The sequence below is a fragment of the Desmodus rotundus genome, chromosome 6 (genome assembly GCF_022682495.2).
Source record: "Desmodus rotundus isolate HL8 chromosome 6, HLdesRot8A.1, whole genome shotgun sequence".
Classification (NCBI taxonomy): Eukaryota; Metazoa; Chordata; class Mammalia; order Chiroptera; family Phyllostomidae; genus Desmodus; species Desmodus rotundus.
This window is the reverse complement of record NC_071392.1, coordinates 122,619,788-122,643,977: the sequence shown is the minus strand read 5'-3', so window position 1 is coordinate 122,643,977 and position 24,190 is coordinate 122,619,788. Positions and strand designations below refer to the sequence as shown.

Below are 24,190 nucleotides of genomic sequence, written 5' to 3'. Positions count from 1 at the left end.
CCTTGTGTCTGCCTACAAGTTTGATATGAAAGAAAATGAGTGGCATTCGAAGAAAGTGGAAAGTGTGAGGTCAATGGAAAATATGATCAGTATTACCCCTGGGTTTAGGAAGCATACCAAATGCCATGCCTACAAACATTTCTTGAATGACGTTCTCTTTGATCTGTGCAAGTAGTGTTTTCATTTTTAAGGGAAAGGCAAGTGAGTGTCTTCAGGTGTGGAAGAATAACTAAAAAGCATGGATTTTAATGGGGGAAAGGATGTGTACAGTTAGCATATAAAATAATGAGCTTTATTCTAACTTCTCTTTCTGGCTAGCCAAATGACATGAAATAAAGAAAAGTTGTTTTTCTTTATTTCTAAAATAGGAATTAGTATCTACCACCCTGATCTATTGACACTTAAGAGGAATGTTGTAAACACCAAATAAATCATATGTGAAAAGACATTAAAAGTATAAAATAAGACAATATGCAGCTAGAGTTTACACCACTTTTTCCTTCTCTTATCAGAAAGGTTTTTAAACAGTATGTTGAGGGTTCTGAAAAGATTAATCAAGCCACCTATCCAACTTGCCATACTATCTAATTTATTTTCTTCTTTTACAAGTCCCAGTAAATATAGTAAGTAGCAAAGGCACTGTACTGCCAATTGATCACAAAGGCCAAACAGTTCCCACATCATGGGCTGTTGTCAAGAGCTTAGAGACCCTTTATGGACAATGTTTTATTATATCAATGTTGGTCATTACTTGGAAAAACATATAATTTATTGTCCAAATGAGGACTGGTTTGAGAATAAAAAGGAGAGCTGTTAACATTTATACCAGGATTACAGTAGTAAACTAGGACTGTTCTGGGCCAAAAATATTGTTTAAAAGCTTCTCTTTTCAGTCAAGTCCTAATTATGTCTAATATGTTCTAACTATGAGGCTATGTGTGGGGAAGATTTAAAAAAAAATCTAACTAAGTGTATTCCATGGTTCCAGTCTTCAAGAAGCCAGAGTCTATAGGGCAAGAGAAAGCTTATGAAATGCAATGATGCAAAAAGAATAAACAAAAGGCATCATGTTAGTGACTGTTGGGTTGAGTGGGGTAGAAGTTAGGAGACTTAGACATGACTGTGGAGACTCAGACAACCGTGAGCCTCTGGGAGCCTTCCTGGGAGGGGAAGACTTTCACTGGGTGGGGAAGACTGGTGGGATCTCAGTAGATTTGGAGAAAGCGAGATGGTAGGCATTGCAGGCAAATCAAATAGCTTGGATAAACACAACAATAGGTGGGTTTCCATGGCCATGTGTAGAAGGCAGAGAGAAGAAGGCTATAAAGAAATTTTTTAAAAGATAAAACTTATTCTTTCAACAAATATTACTTGAGCACCTATAATATTATGGGCAATGTTCTAAATGCTAGGGATTCAGTAGTGAACCAAACACACACCTTAGCCTTATGGGGTTTATATTCTAACCCATTTTAAGAATTTCCATTGAAAACCACATGTCTTCCATATGAGCTTTTAGATGGCAAGACTGATTTAAAGCCAACGGATTTTCTAAACCAAAATCTGAGACGTGGAGAAGGGCTTCTCAAGCAGCCATCCATTCATTCAACAAACATGTGTTATGAACCTGCCAGGTGCCTGGCACAGTGTTAGGGGCTGGGTTTATCACAGTGAGTAACTCCCTGCCTCTGAGGAGATATTAATCTAATAAAATTGGGTCTCCCATATTATATATCTTGAGCCACAGACATGAATGTTTTTAAAAAATAAAGGTTCTTCCAGCACCTCTTTATATATTCACTTTATTCATACAGAGCTAATAAGGAGAAAGCAGTTATTTCCTTCCCTCTGTAATACAGTTTCCTTGCTCTGATTATTTCTGGGTAGGCCCAAGTCTTTGCTTCTGCAAATTTAATAGATGCCTATGGCAATTGGGAATCAACAGCAGACAAAGACATCTTTCTCCCACATGTCTGCTGCAGAGAGAACCCGGCCATGAGAGAGGTCTCACTTGGAATGTGTGAGCGGGGAACCTAACTGTGAGGGAACCACCCCCTCACTGACAACACTCCACTTCAGACACGACAGTATATGTAAAACATTGTGCCACAGAGCCAATATCATTGTTTAAAAAAGAAATAACCCCATTCCTCCCAGGGCTCTGGAGCACACGTCAAAGATCACAGAGACACAGGTTGTCAGACCTACCCCCAGAGATTCTGATTCTGTGGTAGTATTGAGAGTTTGCATTTCTAAAAATCCAAAGTGATACCTGGGTGAAAAGTCCAGAAGCTACATGTTGAGAACCACTGCATTATTCTTTAAATATGTGGCTATAATATGACTACAAAATAGGTTGATCTGTAGATATGTAAATTATAATATTTATGAAGGAGGCTACTGTGTTTATACTCCATATGATAGCCACTGGCCATATGTGGCTATTAAGGTCTTGAAATGTGGCTAGGGCCATATGTCCAAATAAAAATATTTTGAATCTTTTACATTAAATAAAATATATTATTAAAATTAATGCCACCTGATTTATTTGTATTTTTAATGTGGCTACCAGGAAATTTGAATAAACCCGTGGCTTGCATTACATTTCTACTGGACAACACTGGTCAGTGAAATTTTCTAAATGTGTGTGCTAAGCATTTGGAGGTTTTTGCTTTCTTTTTTCTTAGAACTTGGATTCTTTTAGAACTTAAGAGTTACCAACAGAGAAAAAGTAGGTATTTTGCTTTTCTATATAAATAAGTGGTATACTTTTTAATAGTACCCTTTTGAATCAGTTTGTTTTGAATAACAGCAAGATAGCATTTGCTAGAAAGAGTCCTTCAGTAGATGCTTGAACTGCTATAGTTGGTGGATCAGTTTCTCTTGAGTTTTCTTTAGTTCCTTGTAGTGGCTAAGATCTGTTGTCCTTTAGAAGCAAAGGCTGTAAAGGCCATTGAACTTCCCTTCTCTAAGGCATTTGGACCCTGTTGGCAATACACACAAATCTGTTACAGAAGGATTGTGTGGCTAAGCTTTGAAGAACATATACATGACCTTGGTGGAGGCAATATTAAGATAGTGTAAGAAAATTATAGAGTGTGAGCAAATATTTCAATATACACATACATATATTCCACAAGGGACTTTTATCCAGAATTTATAAAGAACTCCATCAAATGAGTAAGAAAAGGGGAGATAATCCAATGGGAAAATGGACAAGGGACTTGAGCAGCTATATCACAAAAGTGAATATCCAAACAGTCAGTGCATGTGAAAGATGCTCATACTCATTAATCATTAGGGAAATGCATAATAAAGCCACAGTGAGATGCTACTACACACCCACCAGAATGACTGTAGTGAAAAAGATTGACTATAACAAGTGTGAATGAGGATGCGAGCAATTCATAAGCTGCTGGTGGGAATGTAAATTGTACATGTACTTTGGAAAGCAGAATATAACTATGTACTAAAGCCATATACACATACCCTTGACCTAGCAACTCCACTCTTAGGTATCTGTATACCCAACAGTAGTGCATCGTTACATGTGTTCACCGAAAGACAAGTACTAGAACATTCATGGCAGCATTATTTCCGATAGTTTCAAACTGGAAGCAGCCCAAATACACCCATCAACATTGGAATAAATTGTGGTATAATTATACAATGGAATAATAGCAATATGAAAGAATGTGGCATACAACAGCATGAATAAATCTCACAGATGTAATGTTGCATCAAAGGCACTTGACCTAAAAGAAGACAGGCTGTGTGATTCTATACATGTAAAGTTCAAAATCAAGCAGAATGACTCTCTGATGAAAGAAGTCAGGATAGTGGCTGATCTTTGGTGGAGCTGATGACTCAGTCACAGCTGGAGGGAGGCTGGAGGTGATTTTCTCCTTGATCAGATCTGTACTATGGCTTCAAGAACGTGTTTCCTTTGTGAACATTCACTAACCTGTGCACCCTGTGTACTTCATGTATGTTTTAATTTAATAAAATGCTTATTTTAACAACAGAAGAGGAAGCCCAGTTAAATCCCCATGACTGTTCCCAAACTTAACTTACCTCTTTAAACACACACACACACAGACACACACACACACAGCCATAGCTGTGTCCCAGAACTTAAAACTATGGGCTGCAACTGATTTATAGAAATTGTTTAATGAGGTTTTTGGAACTATCAGTTCATTTTATTTATTACAAATTCCTCATTAAACATATCATTTAAAATAAAAATACAACCACCGGAATATAAAACCTTAAAGTTTAAGTAGTATATTCCATATTCAATTAGATATCATATAGCTAATAGATCCTATATGATTCAACCTGTTCTAAGAAACATTAGAAGAAATAAAGGTCCTTGATGGAAGGCATGTTCTATACATAATGAGATTTGAAAAAATCTATAATTCCAAAGATTTATGACAATCATAAATTTATACAACAGTCATTCAGTTATTTGCATTAGATTGAAATGATAAGTTATATAGAGGCATTGCTTTAGAAAATATAATTTGTTGAACACAGCTCATTCAAAAAGCTTCCATGAGTGCACTAATGTATTTTCTTCCTTCCTTCCTTCCTCCCTCCCCCTCCCTCCCCCCCCTCTTTCTTTCTAGAATTGTATTTTTTTAGGGGACTGCTACACTCAAATGAATATATTTAAATTCATGAAATATCATTAGTAATGGCTATTCCATAAACATCATTAGCAAAAATTTTTAAAAGGCACAAAAGGGGGATAATGAGAGATGGTTTCAACTCTCAGTAAAGAGTACCAAAGCAGGTATTTTTCATGAAGAAAAGCAGAGAACAGTGTTCAGTAATTTCATGCACAACTTGAACTAAAAAACCTCTTCACATTGGTTCTGAGGATTGAGGACAAAATGAGTTCTCCTAGTCAAGTCGTTTGTGTAAAGTAAAATGCGAAGCTGTATATATATATTTGGTTTAACTGTGGACTCACACTTTTTTTTAAAGTGAGGTAATTAAATGAAGGAAAACAAAATCAAAATACCTCATAAACAAAGCAATTCTACCTGTAGCGTCTGTCCTTTTTTACCACTTAGTGGGGCAAAATGTCCAATAAAACGTAAAATGCAGCATGCATAATCATGTAATCTAAAAACTTTTCATGATGACTTATTGCAATTTGCACTTGACAGTTTACCTCAACAATGGAGAACTGGCCCCTTGTTCATTCACATAGCCTTGCACCCCAAACTGAAGTCAGTGGTGTAACGATCTGGATAAAAAGTTTGCAGCTGTGCTCAGCCAGCTAGCCCCACAGGTCGGGTAGGAGCCACCCAGGCAGGACACTGCTTTGTTCTGCTCCTTCATGGGGCTCTCATCCTCAGGCAGGTAATTAGTTGGGCAGCTCTGTGCTCTGTTTTACTTCCATAGCCATATCCTAGAATGAAACCAGCATCTCTTCTCCACTTTCACTTTTCAGAACTTGCTGAGCCTTCATAACCTGGTTGATATTATCACTGATGCCAAAGCCTGTGCTTTCAAATCTGAATGGATTCGCACCACACATCTTTGAATAGCCATTTGGAAAGTAAAGCTAGTAATAACACCTTTAATTTTTAACAAAGCCTCTTCCCATAGATTTCTCCAAGACATACCGTCAAGACAATCTATATGCAAAACCACTCTTTTGCCACATTTGTTTGTAGTTCTCAGAAGAAACTAAGCTTTCCTTCCACATGAATGTATTTCATTGAAACTATCACTGTCTGCCATGTTGGAAGATAGAATGTATAGATTTCAGAGGCCAGCAATTTTGTTTCACCTGGAGTTGTAGTCTAGTCTCGATGTGGTTTCTTCTCTAATTCTGTGGTTGTAGGACTTCCATTCAGCTCAGTTTGTAATGGTCCTAAATGAGGATTATTCCATAGTTTAGTTGTGATTTTGATGTGGTTGTGCAAAGATGCGAGCTGTGTTTACCTTGCCACCATCTTGACCGGAAGTCCAAATCCTTGATGTAGTTTCATAGGAAGTTAGTCTTAATGTATATTTTTATAAAGTACTAATGAACTAAAAGTTATATGACTCGAAAGTTGCATGACTCATTTGTTCAAATACACTTTTTGGTTTTAGTTTGTAAGTATATGATTGCAATGTAGTAACATATCTATGTGTGACTTCTTTGAAATGCTACATTACTGACAAGTTTCCACTAATTACAGAGGGAGAGAGAGAGAAACTACTGCAGTATGCTCTCATTTCTACGCTGACTTCTTCATTTGGGAGAATTAAAAAGTCAAATCAGTTTCTCCTTTCCCTACTGTTCCAGAGCATCACTTGCAGAGCATTAAGGTATTATCTCACTCCTAGATTATCAAGAATAATGATAGATTTACAAAGAATTAGTCACTTTTATCCCTTTTCTGAAAAATATCGATTACTTTCACAAATGGTCAATTACATCTCTCCTTGCAAAGGACTCATTTTTCATTCGTGGGACCAGATGTTAATTCACTCAGGTTGCACAGTACATAGAATAGGTAGGCAGATGTTATGATATTGATTCTGATTTGCCAGTAAGAGAGGAATTAGCATTGCTTCCTTTAGTAAACCTACAGAACAGACTGTTGGTTTTGTGAGTTTGTGTGTTGGTGGGGAGATGGGGAGGGTATTTCCTTGTTTTTTAAACAGACGAATTAGGTATTTGTCTGCCAGGTTCACACAGCTGCTGAGCCAGTGTTGACCCGTGTGGAACTCACACTCTTTCCAGGAGAACATCTAGACTCCCAGTTTCAGAGCTTTGTCATTACCACACACACCTAAGTCTTTCTGAATGTCATAATTACACATTTCCAAAGATTTTTAAATGTAATATTCCTTCTAAAGATAACTCTTAAAAATAATTCTTTTTAATTTTTTTAATTGATTGATTTTAGGAAGAGAGAGAAAGAGACATCAATTCGTTGTTCCACTTATTTATGCATTCATTGTATGTGCCATGACTGGGGATCGAACCCACAATGTTGGTGTATCAGGATGACACTCTAACCAACTGAGCTACCCAATCAGGGCCCACATTTCCAGAGTTTTAACGTATATTTTACAACTATGTGAAAAGACATCATGAGTGTGTAAGTACTGGGGTTATGAGTAATTCTCAATGCTTTTTATTACCACCCCCTAAAATAACTAAATAAATAGAATTAAATTAGCTACTCCAAAAACTATGGAATTAGAATTCCTTTGGTATCAAATACTTGCATTTCAATCATATTATATGGAAGTGTATCCATGGAATAAAACATAGCCTAACTTCCAGTTGAAATAAAATTATGTCGACTCTTTAATAGGCTTCATAGATAAATCTCTACAAATACAGTGGCAAAGATGGAGTCCTAATACTTCTGAATCATGTTTTGGGACTGTATTTCCATTTTAGGGTGGAAGATGTTATACAAACAAGTAATTTAAGAGGGGGAATGCAACAATGATCTTTAACTTCCTAGTTGCTCTCACACAAGGAGTGTGGCTTTAGTATTTTTTGACATTAATGTCAAGTTGGTGCAATACTGGGGGAACAGGTCCTGTTATCTGGCTGTTTTATTTTACATGATGTGTTAAAATATGCTCAAGACCTTAATAGAATGAGTGATTACTAAATACTACTTCTCCGGGAGAATGTATCGTAAGCAGAATTTGAACAAATGATGCATGTACAGGGGCGGGTTCACTGATTTCTTTGTGCATGAACTTAAACTTGAATCCACACAGTAAGGTTAGCTTAGCAATTTTAGCCACTTTAAATAGCAGCCCCATTTCAAGGTGAGACACAGTCGATGCTTGTGATCACTTTTCAAACCTTTTGAAGATAAGTATTGTTTTTATTTTTTAAACATTTTATTTATTTCTTTTTAGAGAGAGGGGAAGGGAGGGAGAAAAAGAGGGAGAGAAACATAAGTGTGAGAGAGAAACCTGGCCCACAACCCGGACATGCACCCTGACTGGGAATCAAACCGGCAACCTTTCGGTTTGTGGGATGATGCCCAACCTACTGAGCCATGCCAGTCAGGGCACAAGTATTATTTTTAAACCAAAAGTCAAAATTAATGACCTCCAAAAAGTGTTTGTTCAAATAAAATAAATTACAGAATGAATATGAGGTGCTGTTAAAAGTCCTATAATGAAATAATGAGCAAAATTCTTTGGATATGAAAAATATAAGAGGACTTGTTATGTGGTTTCCTTTTTCCTTTCCCTGTAAATAATAGAATTGGATTTGTGACTTAATTTGTAAATTGTAATTATTAAAATTGGGTGATTCTTAAGACTGAGAGTGACCAGAAGTCTGTGATGTCTTCACAAAGTTTTGTGCAGTGTAGGAGTGGAGATCCATGTAAAAGATGCTGCCTTTGGAGTGGCTGAAGGAAAACAAGGTGGTTTTCCATTTAAATCCTGCCAAATGCGGGCCATTCAGTTAACACGTTACTGATTGGATGGGTGGCTGAGAGGTGATCATAGGTCCTTTTCTTTCTATAAGGTCTACGATTTTGGTGACAGAGTTCCCTAAGGCCTTTGGAGGACTTGTAACTCCAAGAACAGTATTTCTTTTTTACCCTCCCTCTTCCTTTGCTCACCTTTCCCATCACCATCTAAGCATCCTCAGTAATCAAGTGCATCCACCTTTTGGTTCAGATGTTACTCAGTTTGTTGTAACTCTGTGGGTTTTCCCCTGTATTTGAAACATCTACAAGTTCATCTCTTCTTAGGCTTGTCTGAGTGTATGTTTCCATGGGGCAGCTGTAGGGCATACAGATGCTGCTGTTGCCCTGCCTGTGTCCCTGTGGCCTTTTCTGGCTATGAAGCCTCTATGTGGGGGGAAGGGGAAGCAAACAGAAGTGGTGAGGAACTAATACCCCTGGGAACATCTCTCAGCCAAGGATGGACAAGCATTGATGGATAAATACTGCAGCTTCCCAGTTCCTAGGTGAAATGTGGGGAACAGGTGTCTTCCACAGGTCCCCAGCAAGCTTGAGACCCAGTTGCCCACAGCAGTAACTTGCTCATGAACTCAGCTTGTGTCGGCAGCTTCCTTTGCCTGAATCACTATCCTACTTCCCTTGCTTCCTGGGACTACCTCACAAATAAACTACTTACACTCAAGTCCTAGTCCTGAGGCTTCCTCCTGGGGGAACCTAACTTAAGACAACCTACTTCTCCTTTCAAAGGTGACATGATATGTCACCCTTGACCAATGTTTCATCAGAAAGCACTCTCTTTGGGAATTGGCAGTCCACACTGCGAGCAGCCACCACAAACGCCAGGCGGGGGCGTTCTAGATGTGCGATGGTGAGCCTGCCCACCACAGGACTCTGGCTGCCGTCAGGATTCCTCCTCTTATGACCACAGCCCCCCACCGTCTTTCTGAGCAGGGGCAGAACTGCTGGCAATTTTTCTATCAACTGACCTAAGTCTTTCACTTACAGATAGCCACCTATTTATATGATATTTGTGGCTAGCTCACTAGGCAAAGAGGACAGTTTATTAAGGGTGGAGTCAGGTGTGCTTTTTCAAAGATCTAGAATAGAGCATCTTGTGCTCAAAAAAGGGTGGGGGGCATCTGTATAGAGAGGTCTCTATAAGCTTTTACTACCTGCAGACCATAGAAATGGCCTAGAGCTCAGATATGTTCTAGTTATCTCTACACATGACTATAAGTATGCACATACATGGGTTTACACATGAATTCATAGAAATACTCAAGAAAGAATTGGTTGTTAAACTACTCTCATGTATTTCAAACCCCAAAGTAGCAATTATGGGATGAAGGGGATCAAAAAGTCATTTTGGATAAGGACTTGGAAACTGAATAATCCATTTATCTAGTCCACAGATGGCAAACACAAGGCCCACGGGCCAAATCCAGCCCTCCACCTTGTTTTATCCTGCCCAGCACCTTGTTTCTCCCCAGCAGCAGCAATGAGCTCCTTGCTCATAGTTAAGGAGTAGCTACATTTATACAGTCCTAAAATTACATTCGGCCCTTTGAAGGCAACTGTGAGGCTGATGTGGCCCCTGATGCAAATGAGTTTGACACCCCTGATCTAGTCCAAGTGACCAAAGATAGTTGTCTCCAAGCCAGTTTTCATGATGTCCCTCGTTTATTGGAAGTTTCATTGCGAGGTTTCAAATGGTGAAACGCATGAAGCTGGGGGGGAGGCATAATTGTTGGTTTGGTGAAGTTGCAAGGGGCTTAGGGAACCCAAGCGAGAGTTACACTGCCAGATACAGACACAAGGGAAGGAGAAGGCTAAAGAGGGAGAAACAATTAAGAGTCTGTTTAAAATCAATTGGATGTCCATCTGCTATTGACCTTCATCTAACACTGATTACAGGTAAATGGTATTTGTCTGAGTAGATAATTAGGCTGTCCGTGGAATGAAAGGATGCAAAGGGCTGGTGAGTTTATTCTACATCCTGATTTCCTCCTCTTTCTGAAGGGAGTTTGAGGAGGGGCATGTGGCAGACAGAACCTCCCAGGGCTCCTGCCGTGGGGTGGGTGTTTACAGAGCAGTGACACCTCCTGACTCAGAAAACAAATGAAGCAGTACCTGAGAAGACAAATATGCACCTGCAGACCTTAATTATAAGAAGTAAAGGCAATAAAAGCCTCTGGCCCTTTGGGAGCAGTTTGAAATATCACTTTGGTATCAATGAAGTTGTGAGTCTGAGGGAACTATTTTCTAATGATTCAGAATGCACGTCTAAAACGATGGGACTGAGTCCGCGTTGTCACTGCACCTGCAGTGATGGGACTTTGTCTGTAGTGACGCAGCTGTACTTTATACCCATTTGAGACTCTCATCACTTAGCAATCATCACTTCGTAGGACTGACTAGAAAAAGTGAGTAGTTAAAATTTAGATAGCACTCATATTTGCCAGGCAAAGTCGTTTCCATATGATAACACTTTTAATAGTAATCCTGGATAGTTTTGGGTTTTTTTTGTTTTTTTTTTTTGCTGATGGGGAAACTGAGGCAAGGAAATCCAAGGTTGTGGTGGTTAAGTGACTCTGCTCACTCATTTCTATCCTGTGCACAAGCTCTGTGAGCTTCTACTCCCCGGTATGTTAGAGGGGGATTACCAGTGTTTCTGAGGTTCCCTGAACCTGGCTTTGCTGCGAGACTAAGAGGCAGGGGCCATCACTGGGCAGAGAGGGGTGCTCTCAGCACCAGAGAAGAAAACCGAAGCATTGAGAGCCTGTGCCTGCCACGGACAGACAAACAGCAGCAGAAGCAGGGGCACCCTGAGTCACGGTTACTTACTGGTTTTGTAAACACACTGGTATCTTCTCTCTGTTCCTAAAAGACTTAGAATCATCTCAATTCCCTTTTGAAGAAGCTGCTCAAGTTCAAAGAGAATGAGCTATCATCTCCTAAATGACACAAAGCACACATGGCGGGGAAAGCAGAATTTGAAGCAAAACACTTCACTGGCTCTTCATGGGGCTCTCAGGAGTCTAGTTGGAAGGCAGGAAGCCAGTGAAGTGTGCCCTCTGCGGACCCTGCGTCTTTCCCCTTCCTCGCCCCCGTGGCGGTGCTCCTGCAGGTTTCACATTGCTTCCACCCCCCAATTGCCTCTCTCACCTTGTGTCTGTTTAAATGTTTGTAACATCCTGCTCCAAGCCCCTGCTCCCCAGCACCCCTAACACACACACCCCCATCTCAGCTCAGACTTAGTTGACCCTAATGTTTGTTTCAGAACAGATATTCACTCCTTCTCTCTCTCTCTCTCTCTCTCACATACACACACACATACACACACACACACAGGCACACCCATATCCTTTCCCAGGCGTCTCTGCATCCAAGCACTTGTCACACTCTACTTAATTTATATATTTATTTGCCTGACTGCTCCTGAGACCCAAGACCCTGTTCTGTGCACCAGTATATTCTCAGTTTGGGGTGTCTGGTGGACACAGCATAAACGTTAATTGAATGGATAAGTGGCCCACCGAAGTGACCCCAAAATATGTGTGTCCATATCTGGAGCCACAGTTTGCAGCATTTGAAATTAATCACCATATATTTATGTGTCTAGCCCCATGCTTTTGAAACACATGAAACCTGGGGAAACCCTAACTGGTGACTATCTGAAGTAGCCCCTAGATCACGAGAATCACATGAAGTACTATTTTCAGTATGCAGTATGGAGCAGTATATTCAGTATGGAGAAAATCGGAATTCAAAATGACATGGTAAAATTGCAAGTGTCAGAATAAAATTCAGTGAAGAAAAGCACAAAGAAGCGTAAGTGGAAAGGAGAAGTAGTGTATCAGCGAGATGGAAAATGACAAACTCCAGGTAGGTGTGTCATTCGATAATATCCAGTGGGGAAGATGTGACTGAAGCTCCTCTAGAATGAGGATACTGGCAGTATATCTAAAAGGAAGAATATGTAGACTTGTAGCCAGTCTCTGAGCACCACCCACATGCATGCGCTGAGCCTGGGGCCGCTGGCTCTCTCTTCCATCCTGAGCAAGGCTGTGCAGCCTGGGACAAGATAGGCTGGCAGTTCTGGTGACTAACACCCCCAGGAGTAGCTCTCCACCCATGGACCTCTCAGGAGGGGACAGGTAGCTCCTTCCCCCTTCAGGTAAGATAATTCAGAGGCACGTTTGACAGTTTTTCTCAGAGTTCCTCAGCAGGACTGAGCCTCGGTCACATGCTGTTTAACTGGCTAACTAACTCAGCCCTAATTAGCTCTCTTCCCCCAAACGAATGTAACAACCCCCTATTGCCCTAACAGTGGTTCCTGTACTTCCCAAATAAACTCCTTGCACCCACTCCTTGCCTCAGGATCTGCTTCAGGGACAATCTCTAACTTCAGGAATGCATGGGCCAGGGTACAGGTAAGAAAGAGAATCCACCTCAGGTGGTTCAGATGAAGACACTTCAATGCAAGGGACACCTAAGGATTAAGGAAGCAAGCAAAAAAGATGGTGAGGGCCTCAGGAACTTCACTGTCTCTAGGCCTAAGGGGATAAGGAGTGCAAGTGTTTTTTCAGGCACTGTGATCATGGAGGCAAAGTGCTGAAGCAGGAGGGGAGAAGGGAAGAAGTACCCCAACTTGTGTCTCCTGCTACCCTCATGTCCTCTGCCAGTGTCTCCCCCAGTGGCCCAAGCCATCCAGACACCAGTCACCATGGGAGTGGCCAAGTGGTTCACACGGGTCAGCCTCTCGGGGCAGAGAAGGGCCGATATCAGGTTGGGCAGAACACACAGAATAAATAGCTCACGTGGTGGTCCCACGCATCACTCTGGAATCTCGGCTCCTGCGGTGCCATGACAGGTTCTTTTACTGAAGGACTCAAAGAGCCTCTCTTACCCACTACAGGGCTGATTTAAACGTTAAGGCATTAAGACTCCTTAAGGAAAAAGCAAGGCCCATTTAGCTCAAAGAAAAGCAATATGAAAGATCAATGACTATTGTTCATTGCATGTAGCAAAGTTTGCTAATCAAGGGCATAGGTTCCAACATAATGGAGTTTTTCATCAGAAACTTTAAGGGCAAGGATGAAAATAGTGCAGGAAGAGAGTGGGGCTGCACTTCAGAACACAGATGCCACAATCGACAGAGGGAGTGTTTACTGAATAAGCAGTAGCTCAAATAGCACTAACACGTGACATTCATTAAGCACTTGTTACGAGCATCGTAAGTATTACCTCTCGAAGTCCTCAAAACAGCCAATTATATGGACAGTATTGTTCCCTTTGAGTTAATTCACTAGGGCTGCTATAACAAAATATCACAAACAGGATTCCTTGAACAGAAATGTATTGCCCAACCGTTCTGGAGGCTAGAACTATCGGAGGTGAAGTTGTCGGCAGGGTTGGTTCCTTTGGAGAGCTGAGAGGGAAAGCTGTCCCCTGCCCGTGGTGGTTTGCTGGCAGTCTTTGGCATTACGTGGCTTGTAGTTCTCTGACTTCACCTGTCCTTGGTGTTTTCCCTGTGTTTGTCTTTGTGTCCACGTTTCCACTTTCCAGGACAACAGTGAGTGATATTGGATTCGGGCTCCCACTGCTGCTCCCAAATTAACTAACTGTTACATTGTCACAACCTCACTTCCAAGTAAAGTCATATTCTGAGGCACTGGGGGTTAGATCTTCAACATATAAATTTGGGGGGAGGGGACACAACTGAACCCATAATACCATTGTCAGATGAGAAATCCGTGTCAGCAAGAACTTAAGTAACATAAAGTTTACCCAACTAGAAAATTTTAAATGTTATGCAGTGTGCCCTAAAGCCACATTCGTCCAAAGCATGGGGCCAGTGTTATGGATGGGCAAGGTCAGAGCTGGCTTAAGATTAGAGACGTTAGGACCAAGCTGTCCCAGGAAGGAAAGAGATTCGATGAAGGGCTGGAAGGGGAGTATGTGTCTGTAACCCTGAGAGGTTGGGGCTGGTGGGGGCTCCTAGGAGGAGGAGGGAAGAAAGTTGAGGTACATCCTCTGTCCAGCAGCTTCCCAGACAGAGGGGTGTCTGCCACAGAAGGCATGCTACCCACCCCATCCCAAACGTCCTCAAATTACTGTCAAGAAAAATGCTAATTCCTGATTGAAGAAACACTGGACATGAATAAGTTCAATCAGTTCAGTCATTAGTTTTTTGAAAGGGGTGGAGAACAGAGATGTGTTTATAGAAGGAAAAATAAGTCCTTCAGGATGCTGCATGCATGTCCCTAGGAGGAGGGAAAAGAGTGTCAGCATGCTGCTTAGCAAACATATCTGCCCAAATTATTCATGATAAATAAAACTGACATATTATCAATAGCTTCCTTTTGCACATTTCCAAACCTTGAACACTGCCCTTTCTCGAAGCCTGCCACACCTCCCTGACTTTCATATCTTCCATGCCTCCTGATATCGTCGGAGCAGGCAAACCACCATAATAAACAACTACCATATTCCCATTGGCTTGATGCAATGGGTGTTTTCTATCCTTCATTTCCAAGTACAACATGAGTTCCAGTCCAGCAGCCTTCCGCATACTCATTTAGGAGCCAGAATCCTTCGGGAGTGTCCCAGAGTCGCATAACTGGTACCAGTGGCAGGGCCATGACCTGAACCCAGGTAGTCTATTTCCAGAGAGTAAATGCACCCTTAACAACCTGCAGATCCTGGCTCCAGTCTCTCCGTAATGGTCGCTGGCTAACTTCTGTAACGAAATAATTAAATTCCCCATGGCCTGGTCCAATAAAAGTGTTTCTCATTTACCTCACAATCTACCATGAATGGTCCTGGCTGGCAGCCTTCCACATGCTCCCTCAGGGACCAGGCTGCTTCTGTCTTAAGATGTACTTGTTTCTCTATCTCACTGGCATGTGAGGAGAAAGAGCTGAGAGTCACTCAGGGGAATTGTATGGGTCCTGCCTAGAAGGGGGGTAAATCGGCTGTCATCCGTATTTCACTGGCCTGAACTCAATCATGTGACCACACCTGACTGCAAGCATGGCCAGGGAGTGTAATCTAAGGGGTGCTCAAGAGAAAAAGGAAACAGCTTCTGTCACAACTTAAAATCTCTGAGCAATCCATGTGTACAAAAAGAAGAAGAAGAGAGAAGACTAGGCAGAAGATCGATCCTCCGGATTCCACAGTACCTTGTAAGGAATCTTCACGTGCGCTTGCACTACCAGAAACTGCATTGCAGCTGCAAACATAGGCAGCTTTGCGTTCTGAAATGTCTGAGAAATAAAAATTATCATTAGCATGAGTGAGTTTGTTCATAGGAACTTTATTCCCAAGAGAATGGCTAACTGAGGTTTCTGTATAAAAATGTTGTTATTCACGGATTGCAAGGCTTTTTTTTTTTCTATTCCTTCTGAAAACAGAGTAAGAGGCAGGAGCCTGAATTGCAGCATGAGCTGTTTTTGGTTAGACAGAAGTTTGAGAGAGAGTGTGACTATATGAACAGAACTCCTCAGTCGGTTTGTGAAATCTCTGGAGGTTTCTAATGACCAATGTGGGATCACATCACCCCCAAAAAGAAGAGTATTTACCTTTCTATTCATTTTCAAGTAGTGTGATTGTAATTTACTTAAGAGTGGGGATTCAAACCCTAGCACTCTAATGCCTGGAATGGAGTTAGCATAACTGTCAGCCCGGCAGCTGCTTCCACAGAATCCATAAAGCTACCTTCTGGAGCTTGAACACAACCAGGACTTTCTACTTAATCCATAGACCCTTCCACATGGCCAATGTTGTCCTTCCAATGGGTGAGGAGCTGTGTGCAAGATGGTACCCACCCCTCTGCCTCCCGCAAAGGGAATGCCATGATGGACTCACCCTCTTAAATCTCTGTAAGCACATAAAGAACCGCAAGAATGTCATGTGGCACATGTAATTGTGGGGCTCACCTCAGTGCTTTTCCCATTTCTTCAGGACCTTGCACCCTCAGGCTTATTCAAATTTGAACTCCCCAGACTAAGAAGACCATTGAAATTTCGAATCGGTGTTTGAGCCTTTTGGCCTCTGCTCTGTGCATGGCATTTGAGCTTTGGGATCTGTCGTTTTTCTGCATCTGGAAATGCTTTGAGAGGAAATGAAACTCAGAATGTCACCTCATGCGCATCCCTCCTCTCCAACATCCAGGCCTCTCTAGTTCCAGTAGCTTTCTAGCACCTGTGAACATAATTTCAATAGAAATTGTCAAGCTTTGCTGGTTGTTTTAGGAGGAAGAGTTTATAGTGTTTTTAGACATGGAAATTGAAAAAAAGTATATTTTAATAGTGGGATCTAGCCACAGGAAAAGGTCAGTGTTAAAAATGTATATTACCGTAAGGGAAACTTTCTTGGAATTTTTGAGTCACACCCTGTCAATGACCAGTAATTCTATTTGTTTGCCTAGCCATCCGGGCTCCAGTCTGCTCATGTGCCATTAAATCAAATCCATGCAATAAAACTCTGTAAAACAAAAAAAAGCCATAGAATAGTCAGACACTATATGACTTATTTTAAATTATTTATTGAGTGCTGTTAGTACCCCAGGCAAAATACAATATGCATATTGGTTATTAAAATTAAACACCACCAGTTTTCTTTAATCTTGGAAAATTTTGTTACATTTAAGTTTGACATTTTCAAACATTAGGCATTGGCAACAAAGAAGGGGGTGCAATCTTTGTACCTGCCCTTTTACTTAATGTCGCTGTGCTTGAGACTTTGTTTTAGGATCCTAAGTGTGGCCAGTCACACAGGCCTCTCCTGATATCCTCGTGTCCAAGGCTGTCTACTTCCCAACATTCAAAGTGGAACTAGGAAGAAGAGGCAAATGCTACTGCGGGTCCCAACCCGAGCCTGTCAGTCCTGACTGACTGCTACCCATTCCTGTAAGTTGGGAGTGCCAGGCTGGGGCTGGCGCGCAAAAACCAGGGCATGAATGTGATGGGTGTTATTAGAATGCCAAGGTACATGAGATTTGTTTGAAAAGAGAGTTCAAGTACAGCAGGAAAACTGAGCTTCATATTAATTAATGCACAATACATCAGTAAGTGAAAGGCAATATTCTTCTATGAGATAAAAGAAAAGGGTCTCCGCCCCTCCTTCCTCACCCGCCCCGCAAAAAAAAATACTGTTTTGGTGTGTCCCTAAGGATGGGGCACTCGGTTTCTTTAGGAAGATATAGTAGTTTTCCTTTGGCTTTAGATAGTCTTCAGTAGTCAAATCTTAGAGTCCCTGAAACTCTAGAAGCAAAGCTTGCCAAGTATTCTCTAATTTTATTGCTAGAGTATCAGATGTGTATTCAATACCTAAAATTTTCCAGTTGAAAGTAAATACATCTGCAACATATAAAATGTAAAAGTAATACATTTATGTATTTATAACTATTTTAAAATTTATTTATTACTTTTAGAGAGGGGAACAGAGGGAGAAAGAGAGGAAGAGAAGCATAGATGTGAGAAACATCAATCAGTTGCCTGTCATATGGGGGACAGAACCCAGGCATGTGCCCTGGCTGGGAATTGAACTGGTGACCTTTTGCTTTGCAGGATGATGCCCAACCAACTGAGCCATACTGGTTAGGGCAATATATAAAGATTTTGAACATTACCAAATATATAAAACTATAAACAAAATTATGAGACTAAATTAACATAGTTTTTTTGCCTGCTGGGAAAGGAATCATCACCAATCAGCGTGATTTTGTATGCAAAGAAAAGACTGCATTTCATATATACATATGTATTTATATGTCTGTATGTATACTGATTTACCCTTTCAACAGTCTCCTAAAGGCTTTTATTTGTTGCTATTGAAAGAATCTTCATATTGAAAAGAAAGGCAAGAATTTAGAACAAGTCCTTTTCTCCCTCTACCTCTCCCGCCCGGTCATGTTTTCCAGCTAAGCTGGAACATCAGTAATGATCACACACTTCCCAAGAACAAGAATCCTATTGGATGCCCTCCTATTTTTCTTTCTGGTGATACAGTAATCACAGTATATTAGGTCCTTCAACAATGACAAATTATAAAATGTAAAAATTATCAAGTGTAGTATTTTATATATTCACATAAAAGATGTAAATTAATCCAATTTTCAATAATGCATATATTGCTTGAAGCTGTCATTTGTTTCGCTGTCTTGCCTTACTAATTTATAACTAAAGCTACATTGCAAGGAAGTGTTACAGAGTCGGAAAACAAGCACTGCTCATAGCAAGTTGTCACCAAGTAGCCTTATGACTAACACAACGAGCAGCAAGACACATGGCGTCAGTTGACTCATTCGTTTATCACCCACAAATGTTTTGCATGGTCGCATACATTGCTCTCCTTCTTTAAAAACACTCTTGCTCTGGTAAGTTTTAATTTAAAAGTGTGAACTGAATACTGTAAACAGGATGGGGAAGAAATGAATATTGGGAATGATTAATTATCGATCTGTTGAGAGTTGTTTCCATTCATTTATTCATTCTTATATTGACATGGTGAACAAATATTTAAAAGCACCTACTCTGAGCCATGCCTTATGCTAAGCACCGTTGGTTCTATTTGCTCTTTCAATTTCAAATTGAATCTTTTGTCATTGCCACCTGTTACAGCCCCTCTTCGCTGGCATTCCTGCATGAGAAGGTGGCCCCCATGTTTCTGTGGGCTTTCAGCTGGACTGTTTTCATCTTCCCTCTCTGTGTTCCATTTTTTGTTACTGGTACTCCGTTCTACTTATGAAGGTCCAGATCCCATATGCTGAATCATTCTCAATTTGTGGAAATTCCTTGGCTTAATTCAGTACTTATAACTTTTAAGTGTATCATTTTCTTCCAGAAACTGGAGTTCCTATTTAGGAAGAAGTGTGTGGTGGATAATCTAAGTGCCCCGCCCAAGTCCCCAGGTGCCCTTATTGGGACCTTGTACCGTAACCCCCACTATGGTGAGTGCTGGCTGCCAACTGCTCACAGCTGGCCCCTTCTCTGTAGAATTGCCCTAAGCCAGTGGAAGCCTCTCTACCCAAGATGCTACACTCACAAACAGTGATGGACATAGGAGTACAGCATGTTGATCCCCTAGGCTGGGAGGCAACTAGTACTCCAGGGCGCCCTGAGGAATAGGCTGACACCCGACTCCAGCTAAGCCCACATCCTTGCTGAGCTCCAAGCCCCACCTACCCTGCTTTCCCAGAGCATTCCCTCAGTAAATCATAAGCTGACAAATTCCTGCTTCAGGCTCTGCTTCTAGGAACCCAACTGATGACAACAAGAATGATGCCAAGTTTTTCTACCCTCTGTCTGCCAGGCTAGGATGTTCTAGTTTCTTCTACTTGTCCTCTTTCATATTCAAATAACAGACTTAATTAGATTCAATGACAAAGAGGACTCAGCAGCAATACCTAGTGAGGGAAGTACCTGAAAGAGAGGCAATCCTCACCCTGGCTGTGTGGTTCAGTTGTTTGAAGGATCGTCCCATGGACTGAAAAGTTTGTGGTTTTGATTTCCAGTCAGGGCACGTAGCCAGGTTGCAGATTCGATCCCTGGTGGGGGTGCATAGGAGAAGGCAACCAATTGATATTTCTCTCACATCAATGATGTTTCTCTTTCTCTCTCTCTCTCTCTCTCTGTCTCTTTCAAAACTCTCTCTAATAGCAATGAAAAAATGTTCTTGGGTCTTGGGTGAGGGTAAAAAAATTTTTTTAAAGGAAAGGCAGTCCTTTTAGAATGAATCTCCAGGTTCATTAACTCTAGGACCCATGGAGTCTCAAGTTTGTTTTTTTGCTTATTTGTTTGTTTATTTCTTTTGTAAGGAAGGAAGGTTCAATCCCACATACATGTGTTAAATCTATGTGTCTTAGTGAACAGACTTTCTCAGGTTTAGGTTAGGTCAGAAGTCATGTTAGAACTGTGGGTCTCAGGAATAAAAAGCACAGTAAGCATGGTGAAAGCAGATTCTGGAGCTAGCCCTGCTGGTCAGGAGCTGGGCAATTGTGTGCTTGCCTCAGTGAGGCTGTACCTTTCTCATTCTGTTTCACTGTTCCACCTCCTGCCTGCCTTGGAACTTTTCTTCCCTTTTCCAACTGACCTGGGGCCATTATGCCAAGCAGGTCCGACTATAGCACAACAAATCATGGGATGTCACTTTGGTCCTATTTGCATGTTAACTAGCAGAATCTCCCAGATTTCTGATTCCAAATGCATGTCACCAATTTAGCCCGGTTTACCTTTTCTCAGTGGATTTTAAGTTTCTAATTGGCCAGCTTCTGAATAGGCTGAATTGGCCAGCTTTCAAAGAGACTGCACAGGGGTCAGTAGGCCTCCCAGCAGTGCCTGGCTTGGTGGGGGAAGACACCTAGTATACAACAATTAGGTGGCCATTCAGTAGGATGGAGAGTGGAGGCAAATTGTCCGGAAGGGATCAATGGGCAGAGATGTCCCATAAAATTTGTAACACAATACACTGATGGATAAGTAGGAGCTAGAAAGGAGTTTTTAACTTGATTATTGTAAGAAAAGATATTTTGGCAAGTTGGGAGGCAGATAGAGTTCCATTAAATCAATCAGATAAATTACGAGGGAATAGTTTGCACTATTACTAACCTCCCTTCAGATAACCTATAATGGACCAGCCTTTAGAGATATATTGTTCAAAGTGGTAGCCATTAACCACATGTGACTATTGTTATTTTAGACAATTAATTCAAATGAAATGGAATTAAAAATTCAACCCCTTGGTCTCACTAACACATTTTAATGCTCAAAAGCCACATGGGGCTCATGGCTCTTCTACTGGCGGCTCAGATCCAACATGTATCAGTCTTGTTGAACAGCCTTTTTTTAAAAAAATATATTTATTGATTATGCTATTACAGTTGTCCCATTTCCCCCCCCTCACTCCACTCCAGCCTGCCCACCCCCTCCCTCCCACATTCCCCCCTATAGTTCATGTCCATGGGTCATACTTATAAGTTCTTTGGCTTCTACATTTCCTACACTATTCTTACCCTCCCCCTGTCTATTTTCCACCTATCATCTATGCTACTTATTCTCTGTACCTTCCCCCCCCTCCCCCTCCCACTCCCCTATTGATAACCCTCCATGTGATCTCCATTTCTGTGGTTCTGTTCCTGTTCTAGTTGTTTGCTTAGTTTGCTTTTGTTTTTGTTTTAGGTGTGGTTGTTAATAACTGTGGGTTTGCTGTCATTTTTACTGTTCCTATTTTTTATCTTCTTTTTCTTAGATAAGTCCCTTTAACATTTCATATAATAATGGCTTGGTGATGATGAACTTCTTTAACTTGACCTTATCTGAGAAGTACTTTATCTTCCCTTCCATTCTAAATGATAGCTTTGCTGGATAGAGTAATCTTGCATGTAGGTCCTTGCCTTTCATGACTTGGAATACTTCTTGCCAGTCCCTGCTTGCCTGTAAGGTCTCTTTAGAGAAATCAGCTGACAGTCTTATGGGAAGTCCTTTGTAGGTAACTGTGTCCTTTTCTCTTGCTGCTTCTAAGATTCTCTCCTTCTGTCTAATCTTGGGTGATATAATTATGATGTGCCTTGGTGTGTTCCTCCTTGGGTCCAGCTTCTTTGGGACTCTCTGAGCTTCCTGGACTTCCTGGAAGTCTATTTCCTTTGCCAGATGAGGGAAGTTCTCCTTCATTATTTGTTCCAATAAGTTTTCAATTTTTTGTTCTTCCTCTTCTCCTTCTGGCACCCCTATAATTCGGATGTTGGAACGTTTCAAGATGTCCTGGAGGTTCCTAAGCCTCTTCTCATTTTTTTGAATTCTTGTTTCTTCATTCTTTTCTGGTTGGATGTTTCTTTCTTCCTTCTGGTCCACACCGTTGATTTGAGTCCCAGTTTCCTTCGCATCACTATTGGTTCCCTGTACATTTTCCTTTGTCTCTCTTAGCATAGCCTTCATTTTTTCATCTAGTTTTTGACCAAATTCAACCAATTCTGTGAGCTTCTTGATTACCAGTGTTTTGAACTGTGCATCTGATAAGTTGGCTATGTGTTCGCTGCTTAGTTGAATTATTTCTGGAGCTTTGAAGTGTTCTGTCATTTGGGCCTTTTTTTTTTTTTTTTGTCTTCGTGCTTCTGTTACTTAAAGGGGCGGAGCTTTAGGTGTTCCCTGGGGTGGGGTTAAGTTGGTCCCAGCGCTGTGATGCTGAGCTGTGAGGCTGTATGTGGGGGAGGGGCCGAGAGGGAGTAATGGAGCCCGCTCCACTCTCTGCTGGATTTCAGTCACTCCCTCTGCTCCCCACAATCAAATTGGGCCCCTCTGGTGCTGGTTCCCGAGTGGGTGGGCTTGTGCACACTCTAGGCCCCTGTGGGTCTCTCCAACGACCTCTCCTGTGAGGCTGGGAGTCTCTCCTGCTGCGGCCCCAACCCCCACGGGCGTTTTCACTCAGAGGTTTGAGGCTTTATTTCCCAGCGCTGGAGCCCTGGGTTGTGTGGTCTGCTTCACTCCCTGCCGCTCATCCTGGTTTATCTGTACGTGAATGTGGGGCTGCAGGGTGCTACCCACTGCTCTGCCTGCCCTGCTCTCCGCCACTCTGAGTCCGGCCCTCTGGGTTTATCTGTGTGCGAATGTAGGGCCGCAGGGTCTGCTAGTGGTCAGACTGCCTGCCCCGTTCGTCCCACACTCCGCCAGTCTCGGTCCTGCATGTTTATTTTTTATCTCCTTGGTGTAGGACTTCCTTGTTGTTCGATTTTCTGTCAGTTCTGGTTGTGCAAGGAGTCGCAGTGTGTCTACCTACGCCGCCATCTTGGTTCTCCGAACAGCCTTTTTTTTTTAAGGTTACTGGTTTTTATTTAAGGGAAGAGATTTGAGAGGCTCATTTCTTTGGAGTCCCTGTTCTCCTTTCCGATAAATATGATAATAAACACACTTTGAACCTCTTTCCTGGAAACACATTAAGGATATGGTGCCAGATTTCTTCCATCTGTTGTAACAGGAAGGACAACTGGTATTTTTGTAGTTATTTTAAATGCAATAAGATGTGAAACACACCACAAACATTCTATGTCCTCCTGTATTAAGATTTCCTTCTTGCCCATGTAGTTCTTCCTTTTGTGTGGGGAATGGTTTTGCACAGAGAAGAGAAGAGGTAGAGAAGAGAAGGTGGACATTATCCTTTGTGTCTCTACTGCTTAGGGTCAGAAGGGATCTCCTGGGTCTTCCTACATACATTCCCCACCCAATGCAGCTACTGTGTTTGCTGTATCCTTTATAGGTGATGCTGTTGCTGCTAAACAGTTACCAAATGTAGACTCTTGTTCATGAGTCCCCTGTTTGTGTTCATACCTCCTACCTATATGTGTGGACAAGGTTAAAAAAACAAAACAAAACAAAGAAAACTCACTATTATAATTTTGGGTTTGAGAAAATACTCATTTCTAATTTTTTTTGGAATGTACTAAATACCTAGTATGGGCCAGAATTTTACATATAATAACCACAAGTACTGATATATATATATAACAGGCATTTGATGAATGTTATATGTGTAATGGGTTCCCTGCCCCCCCGCCAATGACATTGGGTATGACTTGGAGTAAAACATATCCATGGAAACCATTTTAAAAATCAATACATTAATTCCTATGCTACCTTCCAAAGCTGAATTAGCCTATAATGTACAACTATTTCTAGCATTACTTCTGCAAGAAAATATATTTCCTCCCTCTCTGGTTCCTTCCCTTTCTTTTT

At 41.4% G+C, this 24,190-nt stretch overlaps 1 protein-coding gene and 1 pseudogene across 2 annotated transcripts in view; one reads left to right on the top strand and one right to left on the bottom strand.

The window, feature by feature from the left end:
* Positions 1-24,190, top strand: part of PAK5 (p21 (RAC1) activated kinase 5) — a 270,051-nt gene that overhangs the window by 121,234 nt on the left and 124,627 nt on the right. The gene's annotated exons all lie outside the window — the stretch shown is intronic.
* LOC112303658 (armadillo repeat-containing protein 1 pseudogene) lies at positions 5,245-8,633 on the bottom strand (annotated as a pseudogene).